At 42.6% G+C, this 16396-nt stretch overlaps 1 protein-coding gene across 4 annotated transcripts in view; it reads right to left on the bottom strand.

The window, feature by feature from the left end:
- CLIP4 (CAP-Gly domain containing linker protein family member 4) overlaps positions 1 to 16396 on the bottom strand; it is a 100308-nt gene that overhangs the window by 61341 nt on the left and 22571 nt on the right. Inside the window, exon 1 of one of the 4 annotated variants that reach the window (XM_010948444.3) lies at positions 2215 to 2425. The exons of 1 other annotated variant lie outside the window; for it this stretch is intronic. The gene's annotated coding sequence lies outside the window, so the exon portion shown is untranslated. Of the gene's footprint in view, positions 1 to 700; positions 928 to 2214; positions 2426 to 16396 lie in introns of those variants that run through there. 2 more of the 4 variants (XM_074341846.1, XM_074341845.1) reach the window with 2 other exon arrangements.

Raw genomic sequence — 16396 nt, 5'->3', positions numbered from 1 at the left:
TGTCTATAAACTCTCTGGATTAATGAAGAGCCTGACATCTAATTCAAAAGAAAACTGACATTACAAACCCATCAATCTAACCCACAAGGATGAGGTCTAACCCGAATCTATGTTTAGCAGCCTCAGCACAAGTGCTCCCCACAACTTTCCTCCCCATGATTAAGAATTAAGGAATCTTGGGGTAGCAAAAGACCAGAAGCAGAGTCATTTGGCCTAGGTTTGAATTCCCAACGGCAAAGGTTTCTCAAACATTTTAGTAAGCAAGGGGAGGCATGAGAGATGTAGAGGCCCTGCTCAGGAAAACGACGAAGGGCGGGTAACAGCACGCAGCACAGCACTGCGCTCAAGGGGCTCCCCCAGAGCGCCGGGGCGGTCAAGGCTGGGGCGGCGGAGCGGGGGTCAGAACTCAGCGCCGCCGCGGGGTCCGTCCCGTCCCACACACCTGGCGGCATCTCATGCTGAAGTTAAACCTTCGGTCAGGTACGGAAACCAGAAACCCACGTCCCGGCCAGAAGGCCGCGCCAACCCCGCCCCCGCCCCAGGGAGGCCTCCAGAAGCCGGCGACACCAGCACCCACGGCAAGCGACCGCGGGGCTCCCGGCGCCCCCGGCGCCTCCGCGCCGCCCTCCCCGAACCGCCAACCGCCCCTTAGGCACCCGCACCCCCTCCCACCGGGCGCCCGCGCGCGCTCCCGCCCCACCTGCCTCCTCCGGTCCTCTCAGGGCAGCCGGCGGGGAACGTGGGGGCGCGGAGAGAAGACCAAGAAGCGCGCTTCTCCGCCCGGCGCCTGTCTCCGGTAGCCGGCCGCGGGCCCTCCCGCCGCGCCGCTCCCCGACCTTGTCCGGCCCCTCCCGCCTGCCTCCTCCGCGCCGCGCGCGCCGGAGCCGGGCCCCACGCGGGGTCGGCGCGCGCGCACTGCAGGCGCCCGGGCTGCGCGCAGGCCCTGGCCCCGGCCCCGCGCACGCGCGGGGGAGTGGGGAACGAGAGCGAGCGCGCGCCTGCGCTGCCTGCCTCCTGCCTGCGACCCCGCAGCACTTCCGCTGAGCCAAGGTTGAGCCTGGGGTTAGGAAGGTCAGGTGGGCTTCTGGGGTTAACCGTGTCGGGGAGGAGGCGCCGCCGTGATATTTCCACCGCAGTCTTAGACAGGCTCGCGGCTGAACCCTGCCTGGCCCTGGGCCATGCTTGGGGAGGCAGCGCACGTCGCGCTGTACAGACACTTCTCATTAAAGCCTGTAGCTAGCCTAATCTGACCTGCCTCCCTGTCTCCTGTCCCTGTGTTAGAAGCCTTCCTACGACCCTTTAGGGACAGGCACCGCGTCTAACGCTTTTTGGGCTCCCAGGTGTCTAGCCCCTTGAATGATCCACAATAGGCCCTTTAGTCAATTACCTGTCTGCCGGTCTTGCTGTAAAAAGCCTAGTCAAGGCTGTACCCAATTTGAATAATTACACCCAAGGGTGTCAGTGTAGAGGCAGGAGGGGATGGGTGAGCAGTCGTCCCAGAAGTTAACTTTCCCTGCTGCTTTGCTCCCTTCTCAGTCCCCCTAGAACCAGAAAGTGGTGACACCCTGGTTCTCCATCCAGTGGAAGGAAAGGTGTTTCTTGATACTTAATGAGTCCCCTTATTGAAGGGACTTAATCAGTCAATTGTTTCCCCACGACAGAAGTTTGTAACACTGAGCCAGTAGTGTTACCTTCTAACGGCTGTCTCTGGGGCCTTTCTGTTCTGGCTCTGATATGCCAACTACTCCACTGTACTTCCATGTTCACCAAGCACAGTGCCTAGCAATAACGAATGTCGAATGAATGAATGAATGAATGAATGAATGTCTTTAGACTCCTCAAAAGCAGAGGTTAGTGCTCAGGGCACTCCAGAGCATCTTTTCCTATTAGAATCATTGATTCCAGGCTCTAGAAAAGGACCCCCTCTGGTTGTTTGAGTCCCCCTTAGAATATCCTCCCACCAAGTGGCCATAGTTAAGCACCTCCAGTAACCAGGAACTACTTCCTTTGAAAGCAGCCATTTTGTCTTTGACCAGCCTTGTTGAAAATTTCTTCCTACCTTGAGAGCTAAAACACCACCCCCTACATCTCCTCCTTACTGGGTTGTTTCTACTCTGGGGTCTTCCAGATCATGTCCAACTCCAAGGTATCCAGGACAAGCATTCTCAATCCTTTAGGCTTCTCCTTATACGACATGATTAAGATCCTACTCACCAGAATTTTAAGGGACTCTCTACGATGCATCTCAGCTTGTCTAGAGCTCTCTTAAATGCGATGCTCAGGAATGAATGAGGTGTCCTGTTGAGTGCAGAAAGGAGAGAGACAGCCACCTCTTTCTCAGTCCTATGAGTCTGTTAGCGTAGCTCAAAATATCAAAATACTCATTTGCAACAGTCGTGTCACATTGTTGAATCGGGTGGAGCATCCTGTCAACTGAAACTCATAGCACTTATGCAATATTTAAACACCATGACCATCCCACAGTCCCGTCAGCTGCCAGTTTCTCTGTCCCTTCATGCATTCTTGGGGATGATAACGTGACACAGATGTTTCCTCCTCCCTGTGCAAGTCCCACCTCCCTCTCCCTGCTCTCATCACACCCTGTTCTTGTCTGACCCCCTCCCCACCCACTGCTTTACCTGGTTAAAAGAAGGAAGGTAATCTGCCCTTTGTTGGCTTTAAGCAACTGTAAATAAGCCCTATTGTTAGTGAGCAACAGAAACTCATAAAGATCTATACGTAACAGAAGTTGCTATTGGCAAACTTCCCACATATACAGTTCACTTTTATTGCTGGTTTAAATTATCCCTCTGAGATGCCACTATTGGTAGATGACAGGGTGTGGCTAGCTGAGTTGTTCTTCACTGTAATAAAGTCTCTGTTAAAACCATCCAGGCCACTGGCTTTATCTGCTGTACCTAAACACCATACAGTACATTGGTGAATTTCCAGGATAACTAAGCCATGAGAGATTCTCCCACTCACCTGGTTGCCTTTATTCAAAAAACTGAAGCTACTGCCTAGTCCATTATCAAGAATGCAAGCACTCTTTTCATGCTTCTTGGAACACCCCATGTGCATACAAGAGTTGGACTGGGAGATGAAATGGGGCCAGAACTTGGAACTTGAATGATTCACTGGGGTGGGCACGCACGTGGGGAAATGGTCCAGCTGCAGCTGCTGAGATTCAGGTATATCTGAAGGCATAACACGGTGCCTGGGAAATGCAGCAGTAAACCAGTCCTGGGAGGGGATCAGTATCAGCGGTCAGCATCAATGTGGAGAAGGGGGCATTACTAGCTCACCACTCTGTGATTCCTACCTGTGTGGTCTTGTCTTCACTATACCAGTGAAGAAACAGACTCCAGGAGGCCGGGGACCTTGCTCAATGTCCCCTGGGACAGAAATAAAATTCAAACACAAGCCTGTCTGTTTTGAAGGCCTATGTTGATCCACTATTTTGCATTATCTACACAGGGTGTCCTTTGGGGCATTCAGGATACAAAATTGTTGCATTGAGTAGCAGGGATCACTGAGAAATTTGGATAGACAGTTCTAAAGTCAGCATCAGGAAGGGTTGTCAGTGGCTTACAGGCCCTAATCCTTGAGAAAAGGGTTAGAGGAAATAACCAAAAGAAGACAGTGTTACTGTTCTTCTTGGACAGAAGAATTGGGCAAGACAGGATTCACAGGGGAGGAAGACAAAGGCTCATTTCCAGAATATGAGTGTACAGGGCATTAGGACCACAAGAGACATCCAGCTGTTAGAATTGGGGTGCCAGACTGGAGCCCAATTAGCAGAGGTAGTTAAATGCAGAATATCAGAGCACTAGGTAGAAACCCTGAAATCTTTCTGTCATGTTTGTGGATAATATGATTATCAATATAAAAAACCCAACAGAATCAACTATTAGGAGTTATATGTGAGTATAAAGTTTCCAAATACAAGATCAGTTTCTAAAAATCAATCGTTCCCTCTACATCAGCAGTAAGCTACCAGGAAATACAATAGACAGTAAGGGACCATTCACAATATCAATGAAATTCTAAAGCATAAAATTCAAGAATTAACCTAATAACTTGCAAGAACTTTATGGAGAAAATTTCAAATCTCTATTTATGGACATAAAAGGAGATTGAATAAGTGAAGATATACTATGGATAGAATGACCTTACACTGGAAAAATGTCCATTTAATTGCTAAATTCAATGTTATACCAACCCAAATTCCAGCAGGAACTCAAAATGTAAGGAACTTCAATAAAGTTACAAAATACATAGGGAAAAATAAACATTTAAATAGGTATGTTAATTTTGGAAAGCAAGAGCAGAGAGAGGAAACCTGCACTGCCAAATACTGTGCCATCACTACCTAGTGATAAAAATAGCATGCTACTGGTACAGGAACAAATAGAGCGACCACACAGAATAGGACACTCAGAAGTCGATCCATGGGACCTCGATGTATGTTCACGTGGGGCTGCAAATCAATGAGAAAAATATAAATTATTTAGAGGCTGGTTTTGGGGAAACCAGCTTAGTTTTTTGAGGGAAAAAATAGACTTGGATGCCCCATCTCTACCATATTCAGGGTGAACTCCAAATTGATTAAAGACCTATATTTGAAAGGAAAACGTAAGAGAAAATTTTATGAATGTAGGGTAGGGATTTACTTCATAAAACTAGACTGCCAAAGCACAACCTGAAAACAAAAGACTAGGAGATTTGACTGCATCGCAATGAAGATTTCTCTTCAATGAAGAGTACCATGGAGAAAGCTAACAGATGGCGGACAAATTGAAGGGAGATAGATATTCAAAAGCTGCTAGTGATTCATATCTAAAATAGATAAGTAACTTCTACAAATCAACAAAAAGAAGTTAGAAAATTGAAGATAAAAATGAGAAAGGGACAGGAATAGGCGTTTCACAGAAGGGAAAGCCAAAACAGCAAGCACACAGAGACGAGATGCTCAAACTCACTAGTAATGAGACAATGGATGGACGGACAGTGTGATACTGCCGACAGCCACTACATATAAATTTCAAAAACAGCTGGGGGTTGGGGGTGAGTCCTAATTTGTAGTGTTTGCTGATTTCCATGGTACAGATACTCTCACCCCTGCTGATTTCCAGGTACCAGTGTGAGGTCACTGGACAAGGAGTTGGGAAGAAATGTGCTCAGTCAACTTCATGGACCAACTCCAACACACCATTGCTTTACCCATCAGCCTGGCAAAAGTCAGAAAGATCATCTCCAATACTGGCAAAGATATGGGAAAGTGGGAATCCTCATGCACAGCTAATGGGAATTTAAACTGCTAAATATACTCTGTTGAGCAATCTGGTAGCATTCAGTGAAAACATTATCAGCCTGCTTTATAACTCAGCCACCACCTTCACAGCTCTGTCTCAGAGAAACCCTTGCAATGGTCCTGTAGGTGTCTTCCTCACGTGGCTTCCAGGAAGCCAATTTCTCATTGGCTAGGTGATCTCAACCAGTTCATGGCTTTAAATATCATCTCTATTTTCATGATTCAAAAATTTCTACCTTCAGCCCTGAACTTCAGACATATATCCACCTGCCTACTCAACATCTAATCTAGAGCATATACTAGGCATCTCAAATATAACGTGTCCAAAATAGAACCCTTCCCCATAACCTTCCCATGTCAGTAAGTGGCAACTCTACTCTTGCTATTTGCTCATAGAGTCATCCTTTCTTTCTTTCATATTTCTGGATTCCCTAAACCAAATTCCCCTTCCTCATTCTTCTTTTTAAAAAGTTTATGACATAATTTATTGATGAAGAAATTCTTCAGTACCACTGAAATCCTTACAAATCAATAGCCACCCAGAGACCCCAGGAACTTCCTGCTACTTGGGCTTGCCTTCCCCTGATCTATCTCCTTATCTTTCTCAGGACTTTAAGTGGGACTGCCTGCGGCAACAGACCACAAGCCTCATTATCTGAATCTGTGCTTCTCACCCTGGTTGCACATTCAAATCACCTAGATGTCTTTCACAAAATATGCAAACCCTAAAAACCCTCTCAAATATTCTAATTCAACTGATCTCACTTCGATTCATGCCATTCTATAAATTTATTCTCTTTTGTTAGATTGCTTCCCGAGAGGACACTAATGACTTTTTCAAAACCCCCTTGTCCCTGTGTGGGGCACTCTAGGCAGCACCACTCCCACATACCACATGACACAAACACTTTTAGGAGTCTTCGTTAGTGGCCAACATAAAGGAAGAAGAAACAAAGGGAATGTTTCATGGTATTAAGATCAAAACTGCCGCTGTTGTAGAAGAGCTAAGTTTTTCATACTGGCCACCCAAATTTTTGGCCACCAAGACACCTCCAGAAACATCTCTGGTACACAAAAGCAGCAGCAGGCCAGCTTCCACTAGGATGTGAGTTCCAACGTGTGCTGCTCCCCCACTGCTCCCAACTGAAGCTGACTCTCATCAAGCCTCTAGATACAACTATCATTTTGTAGAAAATGTGAGGCATCAAAGAGTATCATAAACAACGCCAGGAGGACACAATGGGCCAAATCCAAAATGTGGGGACTTCTGCAGGGCAAATAACCCAATTCCAAAAAAATAGCTAAGGGGAATGGGTCTAGATCAAAAGATACATAAGTGCTATCTCCACAATCTATAATATGCAGATCTTGTTTGCATCCGGATTCAAACAAAGAAACATAAAAAATAAAAAAACTCTTGAGACAATGGGAGGAAATTTAATCCAAATTGGATATTAAATGATATTAAGAAGTTTTGTTGATTTTGTCAGGTGTGATGTTATTTTGTTTTTATTAAACAGCCTTATCTGTTAGAGATTCATACTAAAGTATTTATGATAAAATGTTTAATATCTAAGATTCACTTTAAAATGCTTCATTAAAAAAAGTGTATGTTGGGAGGGATTGATGAACAGAGAATGACAAAATATTGATCATTATTAAAGTTGAATAATAATGGGGCTACTATTTTCCTTCTTCTGTGTGAATTTGATTTTTTTTCTATGACAAAAAGTTTGAAAAGCAGATGCTCCAGAAAGGTTTCAGGCTGTTTCTGTCACTGTGATATCCTTGGTACCTAGAAAAGTTGTCTGGCACATAGGAAAAATGTAATAAATATTTGTTCATTGAATGGGCCTGGTTCTTTAAGATTTCAGTCTCAGTAAAGATAGACTATGATGTCCAAGGAATTTAGAAATCAGAGAAGTTGCCTTTATATCACACGCAAGCACACACTCTAAAATGGGAGGCGGTCATACATCATGAAAGCGCCATCAAGTTGTCTTTCCAGCAGCTGTTTACAAAACCATTACAATTTCATCCCTGTTCACTGTAAATCATCAGCTGCTTTAATAACATCTTGATTAGGTGAGAACTGAGAGAATGTCGGACCCCGTGGAGCTTCCCCAGAGTGGGTAGAGAGCAGCTTCCACCTTGTCAACAATGGACCAAATGACTCACCTAACAAAGAAAGCTATTGACAGACCAATTAGCTGGTACTAAGTCTTGAGAAAGTCTCCTTTGTGACAAAAACTGCATTGATAATGAGATCAGTTCTGACATTCCACATCTAACCATATTGGCAACAGCAGGAAACAGTTAAAGTAAAAATAAATGTAAATTGTTTTTTTAGATTCACATGGGGTTCAAAACTAAGTGATAGTCTATCTTTTCAAGGCCCGTCAAAATACGTCATGCAATATCTTTATCATCATCAAGATAATCACAACCATAAGGCACTAATGAATGACATTAGAAAGGCAATCAGATGGCATATTGGTCCATTAAATCAGAAAAATACATGGAGCACCTCCTACCTGAAGGGCTGTAGGGAGGCTACCACAGTGTAAGTTTCACTCCTTGTTTTCTAGCAAACGGGGGAGAGTGGGCAACCTGAGTTGGAAGCCCAGAATCATAGATTCCTATCTCGGTAACCCCAACAAAATCACTTAATGTCTCTGAGTTAGTTTGCTCCTTTGTAAAATGAGATAAAGAATACTTGCTTCCCTGCATCGCCATGAGTGCAAGGCCTGACACAAAGTGAGGGCTGAACAAACACCTGGATGAAAATTATAGTGTATGGTCATAAGACAACAGCATGACAAAGAACACCAACCACCTGCCAAAGGGACAGTGTCAGTACCAGGGATTTCCCAAGAGAAGAGCACATTGCCAGATGAAGTGGTCCGGAAAAGTTTCAAGGAAGAGAGATTTTGAGCTAAGTTGGGAGGATACTGAGATCCAGTGATATAAATGAGGAGCTAGTGTTTACTGAGTACTTTGTATGTGCTGTGCATTGTTTTAAGTACTTTCATGAATTAATATACCCCTGAAGGAGACATGTCATTTTAGTTTCTTTTTCCAGTCAGAAAAATCAAGGCATAGAATAGTTAGATACTAAGATCACACAATTGGTAGCAGAACTAGGACTTGAATCAAGGCAGTCTAGAGCAAGAGTGTAAACCACAACTCTGCAAGAGAAAGGCTTGGAGGTAGAAAAGCTAAATGTCTGTTTGAAGGATAGTAAACAGTCTAGCTGGAGCAGAGCCCATGGTACAAACTGGTGGGGGATGAGTTGGAAAGGTAGGTTGGGGCTAGACCAGGAATAGTTTCAAACATCACACTAAGAAGCTGAGACATTATCCCATTGGGATGAGGAAAAGCCAGCTGAATTTCTAACAAGGGAAAGACTAAGGAATCTGTCACCACTCTTCAAAATGGAAACCCCTGCCCAAACTTTATGCCCACATCTGCTATGCTCTCTTAATAAAAAGTTGAAACAAAAGCATATTTAAAAATTCAAGCATTTTGAAGTGAAATTGAGCACCTGAAAATAAAGTTACCTTGAAAGTCTTAGCTTTTATCAATCCAATTTCAATAGGTTTTTTAAAAATAGCAAATGAGTTTTTACAAATGTCTGTCTCCACAGACAACTTAGTTTTTATATTTAACGTGTGCTCAATAATGACCTGCATTCAAAGTGAAGTTGAAACAAGTTATGCAGATCCACTTAGGGGATAGAAACCTACTGTTTCTGCCTTTCCTATCACACCCCATCAACCGCTCTGCAGCATAACAGTAACACCTGTATGTCATCATTTTAACCACTTGGTTATTATATAACATATAATAATGTAATAATATATTAATCTTTTGGATATGTGCCCATTGCACAAAAGCACAGTTTCAGCAAAAACAAAACCAAAAAAAAAAAAAAAAAAAAAATACACACACCAGCCACTCAGCTTCCTTGGGTGCTGTCCATCCACCAAGGTGCTGATGTGCTTGCTGCCCACCTATGGTGCTCTACTCCTCTTGGCACCATGGTTTCTGTTTCTCCAGCCTCACCCATGCCCTAACTCAGACTTCAAAGCGGAGAACCACTCAAGGTTCAGCTTGTCAAGTGAGGCACCACATACCTACTAAAGAGCTTCATTTTCACCACTTTGGAGGCATTGTTGCTAGTAGCAATAGCCTAGCATCTTTGCAAGCAATGGCCAGACACATCAAGGACACTGTGTGCCTCTATTGCAAAGGCTACTGGCCGTGCTCAGGTCTCAGCTGCATCTGAGATTGGTTACCCCCATGCACACTGGTCCACACAATCCTCAGCTTCTGCAGTCCAAAGAGACCCAAGAAAAGAGGTGTGGCCTGTGAAGACAGTTCCTGCTCCTCATTAGTCACTCATGTACTAAGTAATTCTAAGTATCATAAATACCGTTAGATACTGCCCTGCCCTTAGGGAACTTATACCCTAACTAGAGGGAGTGAAAAATTAAAACTCTCAAAAAGCTGGAAGCAGGATAGAATCCCAGGCTTTGAAGTCAGACATATGAGGTTTGCTTGGAACCAAGAGGGTTCCTGGATATGGCACTTTCAGTTTTAAAACAAGTTGATCACCGTAAGACAGATGAAAGATCAAGTTTTATTAGCTTTGGGACCCTGAACAAATAAAATAACCTCTCAAAGACTCAGTTTCCTCATTTATAAAATGGATATCAGAGCAGCACCTACTTTATCCCATATTTCTTCTAAGAATTCAATAAGCTTTTGTATAAAAAGAACTAAGCACAGTGCCTAATATTGAATAATTGATCAATAAGTGTTAATTCTGTACATATAATCAATAATACAAGATAGCATATAATGAAAGACTGAATTAGATGTTTTTGGAACTAAAAAATGGGACACAAGATAATTAGATCATTAAGAAAAGGTTACATAGTGGTAGAGTCAACAGATAAAGTACAGGTTGCCCAACTCAATTTGAATTTCAGATAAACAACAAGTTATTTTTTAGTATAAGTATGTACTGTAGTTTTTAAATTGTTATCTGAAAATCAAATTTAACTGGATATCTGGGTATTTTATTTGTTTAAAATGGCAACCCTATATAGAGGAGGTAGAACTTAAATTGTTCTTTACAGGAAGAGGAAAGAAAAATAATGCCAGGCAGAGGGGTTAACACCAATGGCAGTGGACCAAAGGCAGGAAAAATGCATAGGATGGTCCTGTAAATTTTTAGAGTGAACCCGTTTAGACCCAGGGTCAAGAGCCTAGATCTGATGCAGAATGCATGGGAGAGTTAGAGGTGAGGTGCTAGGGTCCTGAGATAAGGTAGGAATCAAAAGAAAGAGATGCTTCACAGAAAAGATGAATGAGATTTTATGAAGGAAAACAATGGATTCAATGTTTTGAAGCCAAGTCACTTTGAGAGGGACTATAAAGCCAAGGAGATCAAGTATATGGCTGTCCTTGTAGTCAGATGGGTGGCCTGAACTCAGCCGGTGGCGGCAGGAATGGAGGGAAGAAAGGATTGGATGCAGAGAGATATTATGAAGAAAGGCAATGTCTGCAGGGAAGGCAGGGACTAAAGTTCTGAAAGTGAATATGGACTTTCACTATGAAAACTTTTTTGAATCCCAGCAGTGTTATTACTGGTGACCTGAATAAGCAATTACATGTAACTCTAGAGAGGCCTCTTGAGGTAAGTTAACTTGGATCAAGAGGAAAAAAAAAAAGAAAGAAAGAAAGAAAAATAGGGCATTTAATGCCCTCTTTGCTCTTCCCTAAGTAGTAAGAAGAGATTAAAGCTAAGGGATTCATACGTTTCCTTCTTTGCTTTCCTCTTACCTCGGGGACCCTATGGAATTCTCCTGCCCACCAGAAATGACAGAGCCCTTCAAAGAGAGTAAGTTCAATGCAGCCAGGCAGTGAGGGGCCTGGGGCACACAGGGAAACTTCCCTTGGGGTCCAGTGTCACTATTTTTGACCTCCCAAGCAAGTTGCTTTCTTCCTGATATGTGTACATGAAATTCTACTCTTGTAGCAAATGAAAAAGCTACAGCCGCATTTGGTAGCTTTTCCCCAGAAGAGCAGTGCTTCTCTTTAGAAACATTCCCTGGCATGAGCCTATAAGTCTGATTCAAAGAAGCAAATGTCTCAGAATATCTGCCTTGAGGTATATGTGAAACCAAAAACCAATGATCCTAAAAGAACCAGACTCAAAGGATCTGCTTAGAAATGCAACTCTAAGCACTATATCAGGTCCTGAATGCTCACGCTGACATTCTTCAAGGTCACTTCCCACCTCTGCCAGATGTGATAAAGCCCCCCCCCACTGCCCTCCACATTACCCTCTGCATCCTTGTGTGTGCCATTTCTTCGCATTCACTTTGCCTCCAGTCTACTTCCACCTCTCCAAATCCTACTGCCCTTCCAGAGTCTTCCTGCATCTCTCCTCTTCCATGGAGAGCTGGCTCCCTAACTACTCCAAACTACTATTCCTAATCTCTTGTAATTTCTCCCTTTTGCTAAGGAAGGACACACTTTAAAGCCCAATTGTAAATTATTTTGTATTAGTTGTTCACTTTGGAGGCATTTTGTCCAGCCTTTTCCAGTGACTTTGTAAATTCCATGAGGACAGGAAACATTTCTTTTGCCTGCCTAAAAGCACTTAATACCTGCTTTCTGTATTAAACTTTAAAAATGAAAGCAGTAACAAATGTATCACGCTAATGCAAGATGTTAACAATAGGGGAAAGTGTGAGGGTGTCAGGAGGCTTAAAGGAATTCCCTGTACTGTCTGCTCAATTTTCCATAAACCTAAAACTGTTCTTCAAAAATAAAGTCTATTAATTTAGAAATGTTTAATTTAATATTTCTCCAAATTCTGAGTTCCTTCCTCTCTTTCAATGATGAAAGAAAGAAGATCTAAATAAATAGATATTCTACATTCATGGATAGGATGACTCAATATTACTAAGATGTCAGTTCGTCCCAACTTGATCTATACATTCAATGCAATCCCAATCAAAATCTCAGTAAATTATTTTGAGAATATGAACAACCTGATTCTAAAGTTTACATGGAAAGGCAAAAGGCCCAGAATAATCAACAGAATATTGAAGAAGAGCAAAGTCACCATGACAGAACTCAACATAAAGACTTACCATTAAGTTACAGTAATCAAGACAATGTGGTATTGGCAAAAGAAAAGACAAACAGATCAATGGAACAGAATAGAGAGCCCAAAAATATACCCATACAAATATGGTCAACCAATCATTGAAAAAGGAACAAAAGCAATTCAATGTAAAAAGGATAGTGCTTTCAACAAATGGTGCCAGAACAGCTGGACATCCACGCGCAAAACAATAAATCTAGACACAGACTTTACACCTCTCACAAAAATTAACTCCAAATGGATCATAAACATAAATGTAACAAGCAAAACTGTAATATTTCTAGAAGATAATAACATAAGAGAAAATCTAGATAACCTTGAGTTTGGTAATAACTACAACATCAAATACACAATCCATGAACGAAAAAATTAACAAATTGGAGTCCATTAGAATTAAAATCTTCTGCTCTGCAAAAGACCCTGTTAAATGAATGAAAAGGCATCTACAGACTGGGAGAAAATTTTTGCAAAACACATATCTGATGAAGGACTTGTACCCCAAATATACAAGAACTCCTAAATCTCACCAATGAGAAATCAACTCAACTAGAAAAATGGGCAAAATACCTGAAAAGCTCTGACCAAATAAAGCATATGTACAGGTGGTAAGTAAGCACATAAAAAGATGCTCAACATTGTGATCTATTAGAGAATGGTAAATTAAAACAGCAACGAGACACCTCTACAAACAGATTAGAATGACTAAAATCCAATTCTGGCAAGAATTTGGTACAACTGGAACTCTCATTCATTGCTAGTGAGATTGGAAAATGGTACAGCCACTCTGGAACACAGTTTGGCAGTTTCTTACAAAGCTAAGTATAGTCTTACCACATGATCCAGCAATCTCACTCCTATGTGCTTACCCAAGTGATTTGAAAACTCATGTCCACACAAAACATGCATATAAATGTTTATAGCAGCTTTAGTCATTGCTACCAAACACTGGAAACAATTAAGACATCCTTCAGTAGGTGAATGGGTAAATAAATGGTGGTACATCTATACAATGCAATATTATTCAACAATAAAAATTAATGAGCTATCAAGCCATGAAAAGACTTGGGGGAAATTTAAGATATATATATATTTTTTAACATTTTATTTTGAGTTATAGTCATTTTACAATGTTGTGTCAAATTCCAGTGTAGAGCACAATTTTTCAGTTATACATGATAAGATACATATTTTTAAGTGAAAGAAGCCAGTCTGAAAAGGCTACATACTATATGATTCCAACTATATGACATTCTGGAAAAGGCAAAACTGGAGATAGTAAAAGCATCACTGGTTGCCAGGAGCTGGGGAGGGAGGTGGGGAAGGAAAAACAGATGAAGATGGGGATTTTTAAGCACAGTGAAATTATCCTTTATGATACTGTAATGGTGAACACGTGACATGCATTTTTCAAAATCCATAGACTGTACAACACAAAGAATGAACTCTAATGTAAACTATGGACTTTAGTTAATAATACTGTAGCAATACTGCTTTATCAATTGTAAAAGGGTGGGAGGGAAGGTGAATTGTGAAGCTTTTTAAATATTCCATTCAGGTTTTTAGCACTGAACTGACCTTTTGACTTTTTGATGCTGTTATGTAGGAAAGGATGCATTTCTGTAAAACATGTCTAAATTGCCTCACAGTATATGTCCAATTATTGAAACCCATGTTAATTTGTCTAAAATAACAATATGCTTTGTCCAGGGTGCTCACCTGTGCCTTAGCAGAAGTGAGATTTCACGAGGTCTAGATGGGCACAAGATTCATTTTATGATGAATGAAAACTTACCCAAATCATGCCAGGGTCTTCTCAATATCACCTAGAAAAAGTTTTTTTTTTTTTTCAATTTCTCATGAGTCTTACTCAGCAGGAGCACAAACTGTTTAGAGTGTTGGTTGAGAGGGTATGGAGATAGGTGTTTTCATAATGGGTTCCCTTGGGCCCATATGCAGATCCCAATTAGACAAAGCCTGGGTGGTGGTTGCAGGCTTTGACTTGCCTCCCTGTGGTGGATCCTCCTCGAGTGCACCAGCCTGCCTCCCCACAGGCAGCAAATACACAACAATGGCATTGCCTGTGGTGCTATGGATACCAGACTTAAAGGGCCAGAGACCTTTAGCTATGACCCTTAACCTACCTCTTAGGCTGCCGGTAGCAATGGCAGAGGACTTGGAATCGTTAATGGGGCCTGGCCCGTCACTTCATAGCAAAGACAATGCCTGGGGAGCTGAAGAGACTCTCCCAAAGGGAGATGGGAAGATCAAAACCTCGACTCACTCTTCTCCCTCCCTCCAAGTTCCTGCCAATGCCTCCTGGGGGCGGGAGCCCTAGGGCCCTCTCCCCACAGGGCACTGAGAAGGGGGAAGAGGCTTGGCAGTAGGTCTGGAGGGGACAAACAGAAGATGCCCAGAACAACCAGGAACTTCCTATCTTCCCCCGGTTATAACTGCAGCGTGTCGTCTGGACTGGACCTGCTCAGAACTCAAAAAAATGTACCTCTTTCACCAACAAGCATTAGCTCTGTTTTTTGATATAAAGAGAACATTTTGAACAAACATTTGAATGGATTTTGTCATGATTTCTGATGATAAGACATTGTGTTGACCTTCTGAGCTGCAGCCACAGATCAGGAGATAACTTGGAAGAGCGGCCCGTAATGATCCTGTGCTGTTCTTGAGATTTTACTGACACCTGGCTGCCTGTGGTTATCGGAGCCAGTACAGATTTCAGTCACTGACTCGTGTCCAAAAACGTAATTTTCTCTATTCTCCAATATTTGAGTATAATTTCTGCCTTGAGCCTCCATTCTCCCTTAAAGCAGAGAAAATTTAGTCTAGTCACTCTCTGATAAACTCATTCAAATTCAGTCATTTCTTAGTCAATTCAAGTTGATAATTCAGTCACAGTCAGGTTTTTTTTCCCTTTTATTCTCCTCCCCCAGCTTCTCTTCCCTGGAGCTGATCTCAGCTCTCAAGGGCTTATCCTAGGAGCCCACTTCTTAGTCTTAACCTGTGCTGTCTGGCTGTGGGTACAGCAGATAACACATGCTCCCTTGGGTGGTCTGTGGGACATAAGGTGGTTCCCATTCATTCTCTCTACTGAGAAGGCAGCTCCGTCCTCACCTGGTTCTCACACCTCATCCTGGGCCAAGCCCCTGGCTCTCACTTTCTCAGCTAAATTTTCTCTACATGGAAGCCTTCAGGACATTGTAGGTGTCCTCTTATGCCACCCTGACCTGTGGGAGACTGGACTGGGCAAGTCTCCCTTCCTCTTGAACCTGGACACGCTATGCCACCATTTCTACCACATCAAGATGACACAAGGCACTTCTCCCCAAGGCTTGCTAGCTTGCTCTCTCCCCAGTCTCAGGCTGTGGTCCAGGAAAGGGGCATAAACACCTCTTCTCTCAGGACCCTCCAGATGAGGCCTTGAAATCAGAGGTGGGGCACAGAGAGTCCCACACGCACACATAACCCTGTGGCTTCTCCTCAATCTCTTTCCCATACCTAGATCGGGAGGTAATTTTTAACTGTTGGAATCCACTGGTTAGCTGCTTCAGAGACACAGCTCAACCTAGTCAAGCCATGCCCTCCCATTTCATGGGAACTCAACTTTAAAAAATAGTAACTTTCCCCAAAATAATAATAATAACTTCTGGAATATAAATTTGTCTAGGGATTTTACAAGGTATAAATTTCACATTTCTAAACATGACAACACAGACAGAAATTATAAAGACAGAGTTGATCAAATGAAATGAAAACGTCTCTCCTCCAAAAAAAAGTACCATAAACAAAATTAAAAGGCAAAAAGAAAAATACTGACCACATGGCAACACATATGACCAGTCAAAATGTTAATATCCTAAAAATCAACAAAACGAAGATAAGTACCT

The sequence above is a fragment of the Camelus bactrianus genome, chromosome 15 (assembly GCF_048773025.1).
Source record: "Camelus bactrianus isolate YW-2024 breed Bactrian camel chromosome 15, ASM4877302v1, whole genome shotgun sequence".
Classification (NCBI taxonomy): Eukaryota; Metazoa; Chordata; class Mammalia; order Artiodactyla; family Camelidae; genus Camelus; species Camelus bactrianus.
This window is presented reverse-complemented; position numbering and strand designations above follow the sequence as displayed.